Source organism: Falco rusticolus, chromosome 2 (genome assembly GCF_015220075.1).
Source record: "Falco rusticolus isolate bFalRus1 chromosome 2, bFalRus1.pri, whole genome shotgun sequence".
NCBI lineage: Eukaryota > Metazoa > Chordata > Aves > Falconiformes > Falconidae > Falco > Falco rusticolus.
The window spans coordinates 84,795,523-84,819,055 of NC_051188.1; positions in this window are offsets into that span (position 1 = coordinate 84,795,523).

Consider the following 23,533-nt stretch of genomic DNA (forward strand, 5'->3'; position numbering starts at 1 on the left):
GGAGAGGTGCTAGAACAGAAGCTGTTTTCCTCTTAATGGAGAATTGCCTAGGATATTTTATGATGTTGTCCTGAATTTAAACATGGTCTCTGATGTGTCTTCATTTAATCTATTTTATAGCAAGAAAGAATAGAGTTAATGTCATTGAGACTGCTTCTCACAGGCCAGCTTGTGCTGACTCACTAGATACGGAAATGACAATATTTATTTCAACAAAAATGTTGGTGATGGCATAGGTGTTTAAGTGAGTATGAAAAAATAAATAAGTAAATACCCCAAATCCCCCCCCCAAAAAACTGTGCTTAAACAAAATCATGATATGTTATGCCTAGAAAGAATAAGGCAGCTATAAAGCAGTCAGAGAAGAGATACTCTGCTTAGTGTCCTGGCCTGCTCTGTGAACTTGACAAAATTACTATCTTTGTTGCTTTTGTTATCTATTTAAATTATGAAGTATTTAAGCTGTTCTGTCTGTTTGACTGTTTGCACAAAGCCTGTTAGAACGAAAGAATGAACTTAGAAGGGGGCTTTTAGAAATAATCAGGTAGAATAAGTGTCATCAGGGTCTAGTAAATTCTGCTTTACAGCGGCAAGCTCCTTCACAGTTTTCAGACATTGCTTCCTTTGCCTCCTGCAGTCATAACTAGTTTTCTTCTTTTGCAGCCTCCTAGCTGCTCAGGTAATTCTTAGTGTCACAGATCACCCATTAAATGCTGGTGATAAACAGGAACCACAGTTTTCTTGATAGTTATCACATTTATGTTCCAGAGAAGTTACTGGAATTGCTCAGGCATGCTCTGGTACTGTATTCTGTTTGAAGCAACTAGTGTTTCAGGAAACACATTTAAAGCCAGATAAAAATATCCTGTGTTTTAGTATAATTAAGGTTTGCAGTCATGCATGCTTTGGGAGTTGTTGTTCTTGGAAAAAATGGTAGAATTTAGAATTTTGCTACTGATGAGTATCACCTTTTTTTTTTTTTTTTTAAGAGCTTTAAATGTTTCTTTCAGTTCATACTGCACTGTAACTTCAGCCTGTAGACTGTAATGTAAGCTTCTAGACTGCTTTCCATTTTGTTTTTATTGTAAACCTTAGGAAAATATGCAGCTTTTTTCTGCATGCTAGGATGCTGAGCAAGCCAAGATTAAGCTGTTTAAAAGGAGCAAGTATTTCAAACTACTATCAGAATAATGAAGGAGGATTGAGAAAAAAATTGTTCTTGCAACTAAGTTAAGAAAAAAAAAATGTCCTCCACATAGTTTCTAAATGATCTTGTAGCTGCTGCTAATTTCCCTCTTAGCTCTGAAGTCCATCATTGCTGAAGAGAGGAAGAAAACTGTAACAGACAGTATTTAGCCAGAGCAAATGAAAACACAAATTGGATAGTAATTATGCAAATATAACAACTACACAGGGAATTTTCAGAGAATGATGGCATAAAATATATTTCTGAATCTTCTGAAAGTATGAGTTATATAAATAACTACATATTCTTTATGTGGAGCAAATTTCAAAATAACTCTGTCTTGCCTATAGAATTTAAGACGTTACCTGTAGTTGAAAATGTTCTCTTTAGCTACAGTTTATGGTCCCGGTACCAATATGGGAAGAGTTTTCCTATATGCCTTAGGAATTCAGAGAACGAACAGTATGAAGAAGTGAGAAATCTGCTGACATTACAGCTCAAGACACACTAGCAGCCCAGTCAGCACATTAACTATGGCTACTGCTCTGCTGTTCTACAAGTTTTCAGCATGATACTTCTGCCTTGTTTTCTATGACTGGCCTTTTCCAAGGTGAAAGGGTTCTTCACAGGATTTCCAGAGATAAATAATTCTGAATGGAGGATCCTATCTTGTGATAAGGGGAACAACCCTCTTCAAAACACAAAGGTTCTCCAAAAGTGACATTGGAAACAACCATGGACTCTTTGGACGTGGCTATGATGCCATTTCTAAAATGAGGAAGGCAGAGCTACTTTTCTGCACTTGATGGGGTAAGAAATGTTGTACAAAGCCCTATCAGTGAATATCAGGGAGAATGTTATGAGCAATTCTTACCACCATTGTTCAAAGATACCTTTTTTTAAAGGTTGTAAGGTCTGCTTCTGTTTTTTAATTATTTCTTTAAAGAGTACTATAAAGAATAAAACCAATTTGGCAAGAACAAAGAATCCCAGATGCTACTGTTGTAAAAGGCACAACAACTGATCGAAGAGTACCCCAATGAATTCAAATACAGATTAGAGGCAAAATGAGAACAAGGAAGAAACACTCTGCTATTTTATTGTTTACTTTTAGTTTAGTTTAGATAGAGAAATTACAGAAACTGACACAAGAACATCACAAAAACTGTTACATTCTGTCCATAAAAACTAATTGAACTCAGTAAAATTTTGTTGTGTTTAAGGCCAACAGCAGAGGTGTGGGATCTGTAATGAAGCAGTTCCTAACATTTTCCATATGACGTAAAATTCTGTAATATACACAATAATGTCACCTGGCATGAAATGGTTTTAATTAGCAAATAAGACTATTCCTGAACTTAATTATAATCTAAAAAAATCATGTACACAGGAAAAATTTCATAGGAGTGTAAACTTTAATTGAAAATCATAAAAATATAACTTTAAATTGTAATGCATGTCTGTTATTTTCTTATCTAAAAAGTGAACAGTTTAGTTCTCTGAAAAATTAAAGTTTGCCATGGTATTATTATCAGGGATCTGAATAAAGGTTTGCTTAGAATTTTCCATTAATAATATCACAAAAAATCACCTTTCTGACAATCAAAAAATATGTTGAAAAATTCAGTTTTACTGATGAAAAGAAACAATATCAGGAAAATATAAAACTTTATACCTCATTAATTGAATCTCTGTTGAAATATTTTGCTTTATTCCATGTGGAAAAAAGAAACATTTATTTTGCATTGCTTTAAAAAATACATTAATCTCCTTTCTTCAGACTTTGCCTGTGGGTCTGTTGTCTTCAGACTTTGCCTGTTTCGATATGGGTCTTTTGGACTGGCATCTCTGTGGAAATATGTACCACAATATGCTGAATATTATAACACTCCACCAAACCTCCCTTTGATAAGTTACCAAGTCTGTTTAGTTGGAAATTAATTCTTTCAGGGAGTCCACCCCCATGAAAACAGAAAATCCAGAATTACAAATTCTGTTAGGCAAGATAAAGGCTGATATGACCTAAAGTAGAGCATTTATTTTGAAATGTCTTTCAGTGTTCATTCATAATCTAAATTATTTTAGTTCCTTAACATATTTTTTATAATGCCATCCTGTTTAGCACTACAAATTTTGGCTCAAATTATTTTTATGAGTTTATCCATTACAAAATTGATCTAGATAGTAATACACAAACAACAACAAAATTTGATTTTGGTCCCGTTGTTTTCACAGTGTAGATGGGATGGGCTACATGGAAATGAAATAACAACACAGCTAGTTACAACACGTTATGACACAACTCATTGTAGAAGGTACTAGCCAACAGCTTCCTTTCTAAGATCTGGTTTTCAGCTGTTTGTAATTCAGGTGGGTTGATCCCAGAGGGCAGGTAAGGCCCCACCCAGTCACTCATTCACTGCTCCTTCTCAGCGGGATGGGGGAGAGAATCAGAAGGGTAAAAGAAGAAAAAACACATGGGTTGAGATTAAGACAGTTTAATAAGTCAAGGGGAAAACAAAAACAAAAAGACAAGTTATACAAAGACAATTGCTCACTGCCTCCCACTGGCAAACAGATGCCCAACCAGTCTCCAAGTAACACCTACCTTGGAAAAACTTCCCCCACCTGAGAATGCTGTGCAAGCACTGTTCAGTGGTAGCTAAAGCCTTGGTGTGTTATTAACACTTTTTTTGGTCACAGATCTACAACACACCACCATATGGTCTTCTATGAAGAAAATTAGCTCCATCTCAACAAGACCCAGCACAATCTCCACCCCCTCTTATTCCCTACTATTTGTATCATGCTCACATCCTATAATATTCTATGAATTCTCATCAACCACCCACTCCTCCTGTTCCCTGTCCTTTGACATATACACATAACTTTCCCTCATTCTACTGGCCATCCTTGTTTATGTCTATTCAGCCCATTTAGTCCATGAATGGGGCTCCATCTGTTGCAATGGTCATTCAGGACAGAAGGTACAGTATGTTGTGTTGGATTGTTGGGTGTCAAAACCAGCTCGGGTTGGATCACTGCTGCACTTGCCTGGTTCCTCATGCAGTTCATCCTTAATTCATTTAGGTAGCTCCTACTGTGGTATTTTTGACATACAACTATGGCATCATACAACTATGACATCGTGTAACTCAAATCATGGGTTATTTTCACCCAAGGATAAATCTCTTCGAGGTACACCTCAGATTTCCCCAACTTTTTGCATTACCCACAAGTGTACCCGGGTTCCTGAGTAAAAGCAATCCCATTAGTTTACTTTTTTCCTGAGGAAGGAGTAACCCACAGTCTTTCCCAGAAAGTTCCAAACATCTGGAACCGGGGAGTCTTGTTTATTGTGTTATTGCTGCTGGTGCACGGTCCGGACAGCTATCAGCATCTGCTGATCTTTGACACATATAAGCTTACAACAGAAGGATCCTCTGAGATGCCAAGACAAGAAAGACCACCATTTAGACCACACCCACAGCAGATACACCAAAACAACACCGGGACCTTTTTAGGTCCTCACAGTATCTTCTCCTGAGGTAAGCTATGCCAAGGATACAAGGAGCTTCTGGGCCAGTCACAATAGGATGCTTTTACCATTCATTCCCTGTTAGGATCAACTCTGTTTCCAGCACAGTCAACTTTTGGGATCTCCCTATCACTCCAAAAATCCAGATCTGTTCTGCCCCCTTTTACCCTAATCGCATTAGGATACACTGTGCACTGGTGTCCCCCAGAGCCTTATCATGTGGGTCTGATATGCTGTCGTATCCATACAGTCCAAGAAATCTGGTTGTCCCTTTCCTCCACTTGGCCAGAGGCAGGACACTTCTATTCCTGTCAGAGCATTCCTTACCTGACTCCCATAATTACTAACCAGAAGTCCCTTCACCAGCTGCCTTGAGGGTGCTGAACAGAGGCTCAGTAAGCATAGACCAGGACTCAGCAAAGTGCAAGATGTTGTGTCTCTTTCGCATAGGCAACACATCCTTTTGTCTAGTGCTGTCTCACTCCAACAGGATTGCATGCCTGTTCAGGTGTGAAGTCCCAGGTAAAGTTCAGGTGTGCTGGAGGTAAAAATTGATCTACGTACCTGCCCAAATTCTCCCAAGCACCTTGCCACCCATGACTCAGCTGTCTCAGGGCCCATACTTGTGTGGCATTGCCAACCAGTTGGTTAACCTTATGAAAAGCCAAAATCAGATTTATGGCACACACTGTTATGAGCATTCTGGGATGTTCAAGAAACTGAATAACCAATGTAACATGGAAGAAAACATCTACAGCAGGGAGAAGGGGGAGGTGCCATTCATCATTTCCTCACAAAGTGGATCCCAGAGGAAAAGAGAAAGGCATAATTGTTAATTGTCTCCACGAGATGATTCTCAGAGTACTGGGACAGTAGCAATGCAAGGTCCAAATACCAGATTAGGCTCAGTGTTTCCGTCACAGCTCTCCCAGGCAAAACAGAACAAAGTGATAAGCAGCATGGAAAGCTGCAGAAGCTGTTGACAAGACCTGAATTTTAAAAGCATACCACGGAGCAGATGAGGGAACAAACAAACCATTATCAAAACCAAACAAGTTAACACTGCAACCAGCAATAGCAACTAACAACTTGCCAAGTAACAGCTAAACAGGTATAACAACTTTAAGGTCAGTCTAGCACAATGATCAAATCAATTGTTATCATGAGCACTGGTGCTCCAACCTGGGTGCCAAAAATTTCTGTGGTGGGTTGACCCCAGCCAGCAGCTAAGCCCCCACCCAGTCATTTGTTCACTCCATCACAGCAGGATAAGGGAGAGAATTAGAAGGGCAAAAAGAAGAACAACTTGTAGATCACTGTAAACACAGTTTAATAAGTTTAATAAATCAAGGGAAAGCAGGGAGGGGGAAAAAAACAAAACCAAAAACAAGTGATGCAAAGGCAATTGCCCACTACCTCCCACCTGCAGACCAATGCCAGTCTCCAAGCAACAGCTACCTTGGAAAAGCTACACTTCCCTTCATCCAGTTTTATTGCTGAGCTTGACATCATATGGTACGGGATATCCCTTAGGTCAGCTGGGGTTGGCTTTCTGAGCTGTGTCCCTTTTCAGCTTCTCATGCACCCTCAGCCTGCTCGTTGACAGGGCAGCATAGAAAATAGAAAAGACCTTGACACTGTGCAAGCACTGTGCACCAATAGTGAAAACATCCCTGTCTTATCAACACTGTTTTGATCATAATCTGAAACACAGTAACATATAGGCTGCTATGAAGAAAATTAACTCCATGCCAACTAGACCCAATAAAATAATACTACCTGAAATGTTCTGTTAATCAGCCTCTGTATAAAGGTGGAATTTTTTTTCTTCAGAATTCAAAAAAATCCTTATAAATATATGCCTTTGATGAAGGCAAGTCCTTCAGCAAAAACAAGATAAAGTAAGTGCTGTTTTCCCCCCAAATAACCAGTGTCTTGTAGATTATTTCTTTGCATTGAAAACAGGAGATCAAATCTGAGTTACCAGAGACAGGAGCGTGACATACCAGGGAGAACAGATACTCTGAAGGACTACTAACAAATAATACCATTAAATTACAATTGCAGCTACCAAAGAACAGCAAATAAGCGTAGGGTCATGTGTTTGATGTTGACAAAACAGTTAGAGAGAGGATTTGGACAAGATAGAAGAATAATCAAGGACAGCAAGCATAGAAGAGAGAATTAATAGCCATTGTAAGAATAATGTTTCTGGCGGCAGAGAGGCAAAGTCTGTGAAAAGCAGAGTTGCAAAGCATCCAGAAAAGCAAGATCAGGAAAACAATCTGGGAATGTCTTCAATATATTTCATGATGGAAAAGGTGAGGAAGAGCAAGGAGAAGCAGGCTAATTGCATAATAATTTTTTTGAACAAGAAAGCAGTGGTATATTAAGAGGCAGAGAAAGAGAAGCCAAATTATTAGGGAAAAAATTAAAGCAGAATAAAAACAGGGCAATAGTTTGAACCGGAAAAGGGAAAAGATAGGATTAGGTAGGATTGTAGGTCCATTTTAAGGAGTAAAAGGGCCATTTGATTGGAAATGTCTCAACATTTGTTTTGAGAAATTTATCAGAATTTATCTGAATTTTTCAGAATTCACCTGAAATTAAAAAGATTATAGAAAAACTGAGGACTGTTAATCTGGATTTTATTTTTGTGTGGTGTTGTCTTGGGTTTTGTCAGTGCTAGATACAGGAAAGCTGAATGATGGATGATGGTTGATGTTTCTCAGCATGGTTTTCATGGTGTTCTTGATTGTACCAGCAATTGTAATACACATTTTTCTTTATATTTTTAAGCACACAGATAAGCATTTTATAGTTTCAAGAGAATTAATTGCCTCATATGTGTATGTATTTCCGTACCCTTTGAGGAATGATTCAAAGTAACTTAGCTCACATCCTTCCACTTTTATTTTTATGAAAGATGTTTCATACACATCAGTCCAGGCAGGAAAAGGTATAGAAGTCCATTGAGAAAGCATAAATCACTTCTGAAAATTTACCATCCAGTCAGAAGTTTATTCTGATACTCTTCACTATGGCCCAGCATTTGATCCCCATTCCTCTAGCTGAGTAACTACTTCAATAAGTAATTCTATTCATCTGGCTGGAATCCCATTTAACTGTGCCCCTGACTCACTTGTGAGCCTAACTGCTTACCACTGATAGCAGAGGATTTAGCATTTGAGCTCACATGTCAAACAGACATTGGACTGCTTAACTTTTGTCTGCTTACACATTGTGAAATAACTCCCAGAAGAAAAAGTTTCACATGGTAAAGACATCAGGGAAGAAAAGGAGTCAAGAACACAAGATCAAGTAAAGAATTAAAGTACTCTCAAACCCAGTATTTGTTTTAAAGATAAATTGAGAAATAATGAAATTGACCTTCAATAAATTAATAAAATTATATTAAAACAGCTTAGCTAGAAAGATATCAACAGACTAGTAAGCTAATTCTAACTTGTAAGGAAAATCATAGGGAAAGGTAACAATCTTGGGTAAAATGTCCTTTTATTCATTTTTTAGTAACTAAAATTAGAAAAACAAATTCCCATCTAAACTAGGTCTTGAGAAAATTTCACCTTTAAAAAAATCTGAAAAAGTAGAATTTTGTTGAAAAACTAACAATCAAAAGCAAATTCTTAAATATTCTTGTTGGGAAAAAACAGTATGGCAGCCTAAATTGTAGTCTGAGTACCTACAGTTTTCCTTCCCAGATTAACATCAGATATACTATACCTCTAAGTCTTCCCTGATAGCTCATGGGAGAATCTCCAGGTGTGATGCCAACAATATATCCAGGATTCATTCATCCCTAATAAATACTCATTGATTAAAACATCTTTTGTGGGTGTTATCACCTTTGAACCAGAGGTCTAGTTTGATATGCCAAGAAAATCCAAAACAGAAGAGTTTAAAACATTTCTTTAGCTTGGTACGTCTGCATAAGATGCTCTCATGCAACATCTACAAATCCAGCCCTACATTTCTGTTCCCAAGCCACTAATGATGAGAGAAAGCTGACGCTGCTTGAAGCTGAGAAAAAGACTCTGTCTTCTTACCAGTAACAGCTCTGACCCATGCAGCTGCTACTGCTTGGGTGTCTAACACGTATCCTCCAGGGACTGTTGTTGGGAAGATGTTACCTTTCCCAGCTCTCTGTCCTCTTTTCCATGCATGGAAGATTCCTGCCTCCTGAGCAGCTGGTAAGGTGTGTTTATCATCTCACTTGCCCTAGCTCCTGGGAAAAGCCCCATTGCATAATAGTAGCTAGGCCCCAGGCTGGCTTGTGAAACTGCTATCAGGGAGGTGAGAAACCAGTTTTGGTTAAAAACACAAACGTCTAAGTTGTTGAATAAGTTACAGCTCCTTCATGTTTTAGCAACTGATACAGAGATCACCGACAAGAAAACCATGAGGTAATTCTAACAGGTAAGCAGGGTAGAAAGGTAGAGTGAAAATTATACATAATTATCCTTTGGAAATTTCAATTTCTTGTTTTGCCTGTTTATTGTTTATATTTCAGTTAGGTCTATCATTTGTAACAGTTACCAGGTTGGTAATCCTCATGACAGACTTCTCCTCAAATTCCATGACTTTTTCCCTTTCAATTTAGAGTGTCCCTAGAATTGACTTTCTTCAGCATCTCAAAGTTGGACAGATGTGTTTCTGGAGTTGCTGATTAGAATATATTATGGTCATTAGCAACTGAACCTTCTTGATGTTCATTTTATTGTACTTACTTTTTGTTTTCTAAAGAAAAAAGATAAGGGAGATTTAATGAGACTGAAGACAATACTAATAGAAATTATAAAAAGTAATCCTCTAGTATATAATGTCTACTAATCCTCACAAAATATTATAGATTATGTCTGTCCATATGAAAAACATGGAGTGGACATTTATTTTACTAGCAAATAATCCCTTTTATTAGTCAATAACCTTAAATTTGGAAAAAAACCCACACATATCATGCTTGTGGGCACAAGCCAGCCTCAGAAAAGGGTAAAGAGCTATGAGTGCTTTAATAATAGTTCCCTTTGTCACTCTTGCCATTTGGCATTCTTCTGAAATATATATCGTGGCCTGTCTGAGAGTCAAATTTAGACATGATGAGCCAGTGATGAGTTAACTGCTATGTCCCATTTCTGTTTCCCTTTGATGATGCTTCCAAAGGGAAATGTAGCATTTTACGGAATTTTTTTGCTCCGAATGAGATGTTGGCTGTCTAATGGGAAGATAAAGATTCCATTACATGTATTTTAAAAGCCGTAAAAGATAACCTTCATTTCCTAGCTTACATTTATTTGTTCTCACACAATGTCTCCCATTTCCAAGGCTGAGTGTAAGCAATTGCCAAATACATAACTGAAGAAGAGCAATGCGATGAACAAATGTCAGCTCTAGAACTAGTGAATTCACTGACAGTGTGCCATCTACGGAGGGGGAAAAAATGAAAAAAAAAAAAAAATGAAAAAAAAAATTGAATCCTGAAGTATGGAGCTGTCAAATGAAACTGAGGCTTTAAAATTACATACTGGTAATTTTCTTACTGTCTTCACCAGTTGCTATGAACTTTCTACAAGACGGCACAGAAATGCCATATTTCACTTGAGTGAAAGTTTGCAACTGTTAAACTGAATTTTTTAAAGTGTTGCTATTACACCAAGCATTGATTGTCAGGAAGCTGCAGCCTTCTCATTTTATCCATGTGCAAAATACAGCATGGCAGAAGCAACACAGCATTTTGCAAACTACCTTCACATATATCTCTGTACCTCCCTAAGAACCTACTCCAACATTTAAGTGAAAGGCAGAAGGGATTTTTCTTTCAGAAAGAATTAGTTAAGCTGAGATTTGCTTTAGATTCAGGTTTTAGATGCCACAAGTAAATACCTATGAGATCTATAAGGAGTTCTGGTCTTCTCAATTTAGACAACCAACCCTGATATATGACTAGCTGTACTATGGTTGATCATCAATAAAATGCAAAGAATTGAAAAAAGTTACTTGGTGTGAAAATCTGTTTTCTAGCTGCAAATATTGTCTTGGAGTTGCACACAACTGGCCATACTTTCTGTGGTTAATTATGTAATACCAGCAGTAATAATAAGTATTCATTCAGATTTGGCCTTTAGTTATTATTTTGATCATCTCATGAAGAGTCCTCAAATGCTCAGAAATAATGACTACTAGTAATTATAGTTAGTGGATTTTTCTGAGTGTGTGACTTGAAGCTGGGAGCTTCTATATTTTATTTGATTCCCTGAGCTCTCATCTTCATCCTCTGAAGAAAGCTTCTGAAAAGCAGAAGCTATTAAAAATTGAATACATCTATAATAGAGCAGAGTTTCAGTTAGATGCCTTGTGTCCTTCCAAATTATTCTATGCAATTAATTGGAAATAAAGACATGTATTACAATAAATCTGGGGAAGGTCAGAAACAGATTAATGAATGGAAGCAAAAGAAACAGAATACCCATTTCCTTAATTTTTTAACTGAAGGGATGTATGTTCATGAATAAGCCCATAGCTACATCTCAGGCTCTGTTCTGTACCTCCCCAAGCAACATCAGATTTCACATAAGCACAAATAAAAATAGAAGCATTCTTTAATCGTTATAATTTAAACAGTAAGAGACTTTTTACTGTTCCCCTTACATCACTTGCTGTTTCTTTTCACTGTCTCTCCTTTTTCCATGTTCATCAAGGTCATTGTGATTTTTTTCCCTTTGATTTTAATTTGATCTCAGTTTGTACATTCATTTTTATGTAAATTTCAGGAGAGGTGATTGTATCTTCATTTCTCCAGCCATCTGGCACACAGGGAAGTACAGCAGCATTCAACCCCTAATGTTATAAATAAGAAAAGAGAGGATTTCAGAAGAGACTTAAAAAAAGAAAAAAAAAAAAAAGGAAAAAAAAAGATGTAATTATTACTGATAGAACCTTGCAAATATTTTTATAAACATTTGGTGTGAGTTTCTGTCGTTAGAGATTTCTGAAATACTTAATTATTCAGTAATTCAGTAAAATTCAGAGATCCCTTTCATGTCACTAGTACACTTTTTTCTGCTGTAAAATTAACAATATCTTATTTTCTGTTCCTTTGATGAAGTTAGGTGCATCATTGTTCATGACTGAAAACAAAAACACAAGAAGAAAAAGGAGTGGTAAGCCATAAAAAATTGCCACAGACTCCCCACCATGTTTGATGGTGGTTTTTTTTTTTCTTTATATTAAATTGAAAAAAAAATTGTAGTAGCCAAGAAATTGCAGTAGCTTTCAGTTAATAAAATAAATAGACCAAAACCAAAGTTACAGTCAGAAGTGCATTTCTTTTGCAAGTTGATCTGTGAATTTGTTTTAAACAGGTCTTTACTAACTTTTGCATAAACTTTTCTAATAATAGACTTCTACAACTACCTCACCTCATGAACATACTATTACATTTCTTCTTGATATTTGAGAATTATAATTCTATAGCAATAACTCTATATTTAAAGGAATATACAAAATACTTTGTTTTTCTAGAAGAGGCAACGTTAAATGATTTAGAACTAGAAGAATCATGATACAACATACGCACTCGCAAATTGCAGCTGCATTCAATTTGCACGGGAGTAGAGCAGCGTCATATCTAGGCACTGGTACTACTATTTTGAGCTTTTATATTAATGGCATACTCTCTAATGCTAATGTAATTCTTTGTGGGTTATACTCAGGCAAAATGCTTTGCAAAACCAGTGCTATACAAAATACAGGCACATACACATAAACAAGGCTTGGAAATACATTTTCTGAGGCCATTAGTGAAGCTATTGTTCTGTAATCAATTAGAGCTTCTCAATCACTACAGAACCTTAGACTGTCTAGAGGGAAAATTCATTTTCATACCAGGGTCCAACCCTGCTATATTAAGGTGTTAGTCAAAAATCTCAAGCTATTTGACTATAGAATAAGAAGAATCTGTTTTAAATCCAGTTTAAACTTTTTTCAGTAACAGTATCATGCTAGATGCAGATTTCCACTTGTCTGGGAAAATGCTTTTGTTTCGTATTGGCTCTCTTCCTATAAAAATAATATAAGGTCTACTAAAACAAAGCTTTCAGAAAAAAATCCTCAAAATAAAATTTCAAATCTACCCAATTTTCTCCTGAGAAATATATGAAGTGTCTAACAGGGTAAGTGAAGAATATAGGGCACAAGAAACAAGATCTGGTAATTGAGACCATCTGTCTCACTAAATATAAAGCACATTTGCCTGTGGTTTACTCTCTCTCTTTCTGACCTCATTGCGGTTCCAAAATCTGACCATTCAAGTAAAGGAAAGATTGTCTGATGCATGACAAGAAAAATGTAGATGAACTCATTCCAAGACAAGGAGAACATGCTCTTAAATTCTTTCAGAGCATGTGGAGAAGTAGAAGAGCAGAGACAAGTGCAAGAATAGTTGATCCTTTTTTGGCTGCTTCTGATGTTTGACTCTCCCGACACCTTACACAGCAGCAGCTGACCGGGCAGTAATTCTGATGACAACCTAGCCTATAGGCTAGAATTATTTTCTTGAAGCATTTATTACTGTCATTGCTGCTTTCATATCCATTAAGAGAACTGTAGGTCTGACACCAGCAATCACAGCTCACCATTCTGATGCCACCAGAGTGTCATTACATCTGGTACAACACCATAAGGAACTAAATTCAAGAGCAGTGTCTTGAATATTTTACTCCTAGCATTTAATTTACTGTCAATTGGTGATATGGTCAGTAAAATCACAATGCCAAATACTATGTACACATTATAATCAGTGTTTTTCACTAAATAGATGACCACCTTCACAATGTCATCATTTATAGTGCTGTTGCTTTGTAAGGGCAAAGCCACACAAAATTCCATCTGGAGTTACTCAGTAGCTCCAGCCAGTAGGTATGGGTTTACTGCTGGCATTTTTGCTGCGGTTTGGTTTGATTCAATTTGGTTGCTTCTATCTCTTCCTAGTCTCAGGAAAAGAAGGAAACTCAAATAGTTATTCAATGGTATTCAAGTAGAATGCATACAGTATATATACTGTGTATATACTAAATAACATGTATGTATTAAATAACACACTAGTGTATGTATACTACATATGTAATAGATATACACAGTATAAACTATATGTACGGATACATGCAATATGCCTAGCATTGTATGCATACTACACTATAGGTGCACACTACATATAGTTTAATATATATAGTATGCGTCTATACATATGCTATATATAGTATATATCTGCTATATAACATCCATATAGTACTAACTTTGACTACATGATAGTATAGAGTACTCTTGGTTATTTTTCTGTGAAAAAACATGATTTATATGCAATATATACATAACAATATCTACTTGAATATATTATCAAGGATAATATTTTTAAAAAGTAACACAAATGTTCTGCAACTTGAGTTGTTAGTAGGCATGTAAGCATTTCAAAACATTATTTACTTTGGTGAAAATGAACATGTTGGGTTCTCAACAGAACTATGGAAGTCAACTTTAAGATTTCTCTGGTAAGAAACAGCATTTTTATTTAGAAACATTTTTTAGTATGTCAGTTCAGTGAACAGCTAAGTGTTCTGCCAGCCATTTGGGAAGTTTCTTTTGCAGTGGAATATGGAAAGTCTTTAAACACAAAATAAAAAAAAATACTAATTTAATGGAAACTAGGACTTTCAAAGCTAGAAAATATACACCTGGAATTCTTGCTTGGAGCAATTACTTGTACCGGGTTAAGTCAAACTCTGATAGTCGTCATCTTGTCTGAGAATGCTGATGAAAAAGTAGGAACAAAAAGCTAGTTTAGCCTTAATACTGAAGGCACATTGAAAATAACATTGTGCTGCAAACTCCGGAAAAATCAGTTGTGATACCTATGCTGATCCAAAACTGCTAGTAAGGGATCAGGACCTACTGGCCTGTATACAAAGAGAACGAACCAAAAGAGTTGTTTTAGACCAACTCTTCAACAATTGTTGAACTACAGTCTTTCTTTCAAAGAAACAATTATATCTCTCATTTCAGTTTTCTAATGAAAATGAGAGTGTAATAATTAAGGCTGCTCTAATGAATCTCTACAAGAAGCTGAACATAAAATTGTGTAATGGTTGCCGTATTAAAGGTGATAATTACAATTTTTACATAAAATTAGCTTCATAATGATACTAAGGTATTCCTTTGCTCTGAACACATTAAATGCAACATGGTGAAGGAGCAGTAGAAAACAAAACAAAATTCTGAGATATTACAAAACCAGGTTATTCGCTTGAGAGACCGCTTTAACATAACTGTATATGATATGCTTCCTATGTCAAGAACAAATATTGGTTACTAACCTAATTCTGGCATATACAGCTTTGCAGCTTTTACCAAAAATTATCTTAGAAGTTACACTTATTCAAAGCAGGACCTGCAGACTATGTGTGGTTGATGTTTCTATCTTGGCAGGAGAGCCCAAAATCTATGATTTATGCTTTCTGCCACAGGTTAGACAGAGAGGAGGCTGATATACTAGATATGACTGCTACTGTACATTTACTTGGCATTTCATTTTTCAGTCATACTGATGGTTATTTTCATACATCTTCAATCCATCATTTGCTGTTAAATCCAATTAATTTGATTGGCAGATTTAGCTTCCCAGTGGGTCTTCGTCAATACCGTGTAGCAGTAAATACTTTGAGAGTCTTTTTTCCAAAACTTTCCTTGGTTATTTTCTTTTTCCTCACCTAGCTAACTATTGATTATCTGCTTTTGTGCAGCTCTCACCCATCTGTAGAGGCAATCAGGCCAGCTGAAGTACATGGTGATCAAAATCACCTGTGTACTAAAAAAACTTTGTGCCCTTTTGAAGAGGCAGGAGATTGTGCCAGGGCTGGGGTACACTGGGGCTCAGCAGCCCCTGACCACGGCTGGGACTGGCTTTCAGACAGGGGCGCCATGGGCTGGGGCCTGGCAGTGGGGAAAACCACAAGACTGGGAAAAAAAGTACCAGGAAGCCTCACTGAAATGCCCATAGGGCCTCCCTGAAGCAAAGTAACACTCAAAGATCACTGGGGAAAGGGGAAGGGGAAGAGGAAGGGGAAAGGGAAGGGGAAGGGAAAAGGAAAAGGAAAGGGAAAGGGGAGGGGAAGGGGAAGGGGGAGGGGAAGGGAAGGGAAGGGAAGGGAAGGGAAATTTTTCTTAGAAACAATTCCTGTATGATTTTGGTGGGACTTAATAAGAAGTAAGTGATGAAGAAGCTGTCCTGTGATGCTGATATAAGGGGAAAATAAAGCAGGTGTTAAATTTCTTAAAGGCAATATTTTTCATTATTTTTACTCATAAACTAACCAATGGATTTACATACAAATGATCAGAAAATTCATTCTGCACTCAGCAACACACATGCTGTCTTTTTCATACATAATAATGAGCCTAAATCCTTGATTCGGTCTTAATTAGAAAGCTATAGCTGGTTCTTCTATAGTACTTTTGGTTTTGGACATAGTGGGCAGAAAGGTATAATAGTGCTGCAGTGCTGTGAAAAATGATCAATTTATAGAAAAGGTCAATGAAGTGAGTCAAAGAAAGGATTAAGTAGGAAGAGAAATAAGTTTACATTTATAAAAACACAGGAAAACTAAGAGCTGGCATAAGATGGAGGATTTCACCCAAACGACATATTTGCATGTACATGCTACATAGATCAGTGGCTACGTGGGGTCAGTTGGCATGCTTATCCCCAGAACGGGTAAAATATTATGTTCATAGATCGTCTATGTGGATTCTGAGTAACATATTCAACAGAGATACAAGTTTAGGTTTGTATTAAGGCTTGCTGGCAAAATAGAATAATATATTACTTTTTTTTTTTAAAGACTGAACACCAGATTTTCATTAAAGAGCAAGAAAAATCTCTTAGAGGGTCTCAAACATGAATCTGTGATGATTTGTCTCCCTAAACTTATGAGAAGGCAGGAAGAAGAAGAATATGAGACATGATTAAAGGTAAAGTACAATAACAGTTCTACAAAGGGAAACTTTATTAGCCCTTGTTCCTGCTATAGCTAAGCCTCTCATTTGTTCAGTGCCACTTTCTTGGGATTGATTACTGTAAAAGCAATAATAACGATTTGTCAGTTTTTGCAAGGAGTCAGGCTATGATATGTCATGTTTGAATAAAGAATATAGGAAAATACTGATTTCCCTCCCCCCCAAAAAAAGCCTTTTTTTTAATCTTGTCTCATCTGTGACTGTGCAGGTAACAAATTGACCATCATGATTTAAATTTATGAGGTACTGCAAAAATAAAATTGGAATATTTCCACTTTTAGAGTGCTTTTTGGTATGGGCTTAGTCCTCATACTCTTAGATGGAGTGGAAGATTTTATTTTTTATAGCTGTTGTTTATGTATAATTCAAACATTAACTTACACTATCATCACCACCACCCCACCACCCTCAGAACTGGGCATGTAAACATACTTAGTAAACTTGGGACAGTGTTATCCAGATACAATAGTGTTTATAAATATTTCCACTTAGAAATACTTATAAACTCTCCACTTCCACATGGAGAAAATTCTTCTCTTTAGTTACACGAAAAGGTTATGAATATTACTTGGGGAAAAATGCATTTGATACAGCATTAATGATACCTAGAGCAGAAAACTAAAAGTTGCACTAAAAACAATTGTTAGTCTGGAAGGTGGTCACTAGTGAAATTCTTTAAGCAGTTATTGGTCTGATCATACTTAATCTTTTGATTAATAAAGGCAAAAAATTATCATTTACTAATAAAACATTTTAGTTATGCCAAATGAGAAAGCAATGGCAATGCAGAGGAGGGCTAGAAAATTAAATTAGATAACCTGGAATACCTTGCACACTAGAATAATAGTAAAGGAATAGTGTTCTAGCTAAAATCAAGGTCATACACTGGATTATTAATGACCAGAAATTATTCTATAAACTTGCTAGTTGGTTATGAAATAACTGGAGGACACATTTGATGAATTAGCCCAGCATGCCTATTGAGGGCTGTCATGCTGCCATTAAAATAAAAACATAATCTTAGGTACTTATTAAAGACATATGGCAAATCTGATGCTATCACTTAACGTACTTTATATGGCATACTAAACTCAAAAGAGGTCTTGTGTTAAATCAGATTCAGTGACACAGATCCAAAGAAGAGCTGTTAGCATTATGTCTAGACTGGGCAACCTGACAGCACTTCCTACATCTTTTGCAGGAGGACAGGAGGTCAGCTTGCATATCCTTCAAACAACCCTGGAGTCAAGGTTAACATTTGTAGTTTGTAAAGTTTGAGAAGCAGAACATACTGTTTGGGTCTGTACCAAACTGGCTTACCCAGCTTCTGCTTGGCTTGGAGCTCAGGCAGGACAGGCTCATGTCTGATTCTGAGCCAAACTTGCTCATGTATTGTTGGTCCCAAAACTTACAAGAAAAGCTTCACTACTCATGATAGGACTATACAAGCTTTTCAGATAGATTAATGACAAATGACAAGCACTTTTGTTAGCAGATGACTGTTCTTTTGTACCTGTAAATATGGATATTTACACAGAAAGGAGCCACACATAGAACTTATTTCTATGCTCCTGTGATGGATTACATTTTAATCCGTGGAGTTTCTTTAAATCAGAAAAAGCAAATGTGTTTGCCAAGCTTATGCAGATATAATTGGTTTTGTATGCTCCTTTTTAGTTCAGACCCTATCCCCCTACCCCAAATCTCATTTACCATTCTTGCTTTGTTTAAAGGAACAATATTGTACAGATGAAACACAGAATTTTCATAACTGGACAGGCAGGATATTTTTTTTCTTTAATATCAATATTGTAAATGAAATTTTGTGCCAATATGTATTTGAGTATTTGTGTACATGACCTGTACCTATGTTAAGAACAGTTGCTATGTATGGGTGAGGGAGCACGTCGTCACAATTCACATTTCAGGTACAAAGAACAATAACTGCTTATATCGCTCTGTCTTTCTAACATTTTACTAACTGGGTTTCTTCTGGGTATATTTACTGCTGTCAGCCATTTTGATTTATTCTGAAAAAATGGGTTTCTAAATTGAAGGTTAGAGAAAAACCCAAAACATTCTGAATTGATTGGACAGTATTATTTTGAATTTTTGCTGTCTTATGGCTGCTTAGACCATCAAATCCAAAATTTGCTATTTTTTCTATTGATATACAGCCTGAAAATTGCAATAAAGCCTAGATGTTATTACAGGGACACATCAGGCCTTGGCAAGGCCAAGTAGTTTTGTACCTGCACGAGAAGAAGGAAGATTATCTTTTTTCCACTAAAACCATTCATGGTTCCTTGAGCAAAAGTTTTATGTTCCCAGTGGACTCCCTGAAGCAAGGGAAGTCTTGTACTATTCACACACACCTTCCAGAAAGTGCTTCAGCCATCTTGGCAAAAGAAGAAGCCCAATGGATGGGACTTCAATACTTGGAACAGGGGTAGAATAGACTCTGAGGCATGCAGGTAAATCAGTCTGCATGTAAATGTGTTTGCTATGGCATCTGTTTGGGTCCTTGAGAGACAAGGGAAATGGTAACAAGTAAGTAACCATTTTCAGATAGAATATCTAAACATGTAATTAGTAATCCCTGAGGTGTAATCTTAGTTTGGGAATTGGTATTCATTTTCCCTCGTTAAGTGTTCATTACGGAAAGGTGAATTCCTTTAGGTAGAATGATGGTTTGATAATGCAAAACAATTACTATATATGAGTAGATGTTACAGGAAATTGTAGAGTAGCCTCTTAACAGTTAAAGATTAAGAACTGACTCTGACTTTTGTGACTTTAAGCCACATTTATGACTGGCAAACATTATTATTATTATTACTACTTTTCTTAAAAGACTAATTTCCACCTCAATTTTTAGTTGCTAGATTTGTGGTTAGAGAGGTGGTTATTATTATTATTATTAGTAGTAGTGTTAGTAATATCAGTATTACTATTACTATTATTATTATTGTTATTGTTATTATTATTTTTATTATTATTACTTCTAATGGAGACAATTCAGACAGTGCTGTTGAGCTGCAGAACTTTAATCTAAGTATTAACTCAGTTTTCAATCTCTCCCATACCCAAGCATTTAACAATGTCTCTCTCCTAAAAAGAATAAGTGCCTAAAAAAATAAAATGTGAATTTTCTGGAAAAGTAATGTGACCTATTGCAAAGGAGCAATTTGAAAGCAAATAATGGTACACTTGAAAGATATCCATTAAAAAAACTGAAATTTTTTAATAGCTCCTTAGGCTGCAGCAAATTTACAGCCGTATCAAAAAAGAAGTGGACTCCGAGTCTATCTTTTAGATATTTTCTGAGGTGCTCTTCCTTCATAATATCTTTACTATTTGTGATGTTGCTCAATGTGGTCACAAAATCAGACTACCACATTCAGTTTATTTATTCTCACAAGCGAAAACTATAATCTAGTGTTCTCGATCTTCCAGTGGGAAAGGAAACTTCTTTTTGTTTCATCTGGTGGGCCAGAAGAGCCAGAAGAAACTGGTTTGGGCTCTTTGCAAGGTTTCTGAGCAGCCTGATTTAGCTTCTACCAAAAAAAAAAAAAAAAAATAGAGTGTAACTGAATGAAAACCCAAGGAATGCAAAAGCTTGGGAATACTACGGAACTAAACCATGGAAACATTAAAATTTTGGATAGTCAAGGGGATTCCCTCTTGCTTTTTTATCTTTGTTTTCTTACTATCTTGCTCCCACTTGCATATTCATCTTGACTGTTTGAAAACTGAATGTTCAGGAAAAAAGGCCTTTAAAAGTAAACAATAAGGTTGTGATTGATATCAGCATGCATAAACTATCTTAAATAACTATATATGAATGAAGAAAAAAATTAAAACCCTCAAAACCCTTGTTTTGAGACTGAACCCAAAACTGCACAGCAACTGTAAGACAAGTGCTTTCCAAATACATGGCAGCATACAAAGTTATTATTCCCTGTGGCCCAGAAGACTACTCACAAGAAACTACAGATGTCCCTTTCCAATCACCAAAGAACACCTATAAAATCTAAAGGACAGTGGGACTTTTCAAAGAGAACTAAATGAGGAAGAGTCTTTAAAGGGAGGTGAATTTGTTCTAAGAAAAGACAGGCAGATATTTTGGCAGAAGCCAAAGCATTTCTTAAAGTTTGCTACAAAAAATGGTTTAATTCTCTCTGAAGAAACAGGTTTAGAGGTAACAAAAGTTTTCTCAGCCCTTAATTATTAGTGCAGATAACTGGAGTTTGGTGAAAAATACCTGTGATTTGTGTTTGTTTGTTTCTTTGAGGGAGTGGATAATTCTTCTAAAAAGAAACCCATATTGGCTGACTGTAAAAGAGATGGCTGTGTATTTTGCTTATATAACCTGAATGCTGTAAACTATTGTATTTTGTTTTGTTTGGGTGGAGGATGAATGAGGAAGACAAGGGCCCAGAAATATCCCAAACTAAGAGACAGTTGTCATTGGAAAAACCTCAGAAGCTGTCTAAAGATACAGAGGAAATTCCCTTTGTGAGCAAGCCATCTGGCAGGTCATGCTGAGTTATGCCAAAAAGCTAAAGCAATCAGAGCACAGTAGGGGGAAAACTCGGGAGTTAAATCCAGCTTTATGTTCATAGCAGTCAACTAATATAATCTACTGAGAGATCTGGGTCCCTACACCACTACCACTCTGGGGATAGGCTATACAGGTCACTGTCAGAGAATGGAAACGCACTCCGGTCTCTTCTCTTACAAAACCATGCTAAAAATGTTATAATGGCTTGAATCTAAGGTTACCCACTGTCTTTTCAAAGAATTAAAAGAATAAATTTCTTGACAACCAAGCAGACTACTTGGTTGTTAGCCTGAGGCAAGCACAGTATCTGAGCTGTGAACCCCTGCTGCTTACTGACAGAGGTCCTTTGATTGGTGTTAAATTCTGGAGGGTCCGGGTAATGGGGTACAAAATGCAACAGGATTGGGCAACTCCAGATCTGTCAGGTAAGGGAAGGCAGCACACAAAATTTATTTTGTGTATGTGTGTGTATGTGTGTGTGCATTCGGGCTGTTTTTACCTTTGATACATGAAAAGTCAAAGCCATCTAGACTTGAGGCCAACATATTTATATAGTTGTCCAAGGAAAGAAACTCATCCGATCAGTCTGTTAGCTTTGTCTTAGTAGTTGAATGCATCAGCCAGTTTCTACCAAATCTGGTGATGGAAGTCTCAGATACATTAAGTTCTAGAAGCTTTGTGAGAATATATGACCAGGTAGAGGAGAGAGTAAATATTAGTGTCACTGATATGTCACTAATATGAAAAACCAGCAGTATGGGCTACTAAAGAGACTTTCAACACAGAGTGCCTTGGGAAACCAGGCACATAAAAATGGCTTTATAGCTTTACACTGAAGGAATTGCTCTAAAGGAAGAGGGGGGGGGAAAGGTTTGCAAGTAATCAGAGGGAATTCTGAATCTTGTTTATTCACATGTAAAAGAAGGGAAGAAATAGTTAATGTTTTGATATTCTACCTTGCTCAAGCCTGTATGATAAAAACAAAACCTGGAGGGTAAGTGAAATGTGTTGTGCATAGCTCGGTCTAATACAAGGTTATGCTAGATTAGAGCACGGCACAAAAATACTCATGCCCTAATGATAATATTGGGAGATGCCAGGAATATCTGTGGTAATTAAAACTCTGAAATACATTTGAAAATGAAACACAAATCTTTTGAAATCTTATGATTTGGAAGGACAGTTCCACCACAGTGACCATATCAGCAGATGTGCTGGAACACCTTTTGCTCTACTCAGGACTATATTTAGCCTTGAGTGTGTTAGTCTTTGATCTGGAATTTCTTATTTTGATGCCAATTTTGACAGCATGTTCTGAAGTTTGGCTGGCCTTCTGGCCTTCAGAGGAAAGTAGACAAAGGAGATGAAAACAGACATCAACCTCACCAAGAAAAAAAAGTGAAACTGCATGATCAGTTTTGAAGTTTATTGGTAATTAGGATATCCAGTAATCATGGTGGATAAAATTAAAATCACAAAAGCAGTTTTTGAGACCCAAGAGAAGTCATTCTTTACAAGAAGCTGCCACTGGATCATTTGCATACTGTAAATATATAATATATATGAATTTGGTGAGACATTTAAACAGGGTATAAAAAGTTTAGGACTTCAGTAAACTAAATAGAAACTTAAAATCCATTTTAACTGATCTGAGACATGTAAGTGGACTTTTAGGTAACTAAAATTAAGACGCTGTCTTCTATACAATTTATGAATTATGGTTTTATTTGGTCTAGAGAGAGAAACTTTAAAAGAGACATCACAGGTCAAGTACAGAAATGAAACAGGAGATATAAAACATTAGTCATAAGAAGGACTGACCATCTCTTTTTCTTTAATTTTTTGTGCCTGCCTTTATATACTATATATCTCAGTCTTCACTGGTGCCCAGGCTGAAGAGCTGGAAGGTACTATTTATTGTTAATGTGTTTCTGTGATGCATGGGCCAATGCTACTGACCAAAGGATTTATCTACTAACAAGAAGATCAAAAGACTGACACACAGAAAACAAACAATAACTTTTACTTGAAAAATTGATTTTGCCTTAGTCCCTGAAACGACCTAGGGCTGATTCTGTCTGGATTTATACTCTAAAAATCTGGAGACCCTAATTCCTCAGATAGTGTCACCAGATTATAGCTTCATTGTCTCTAAATAGAT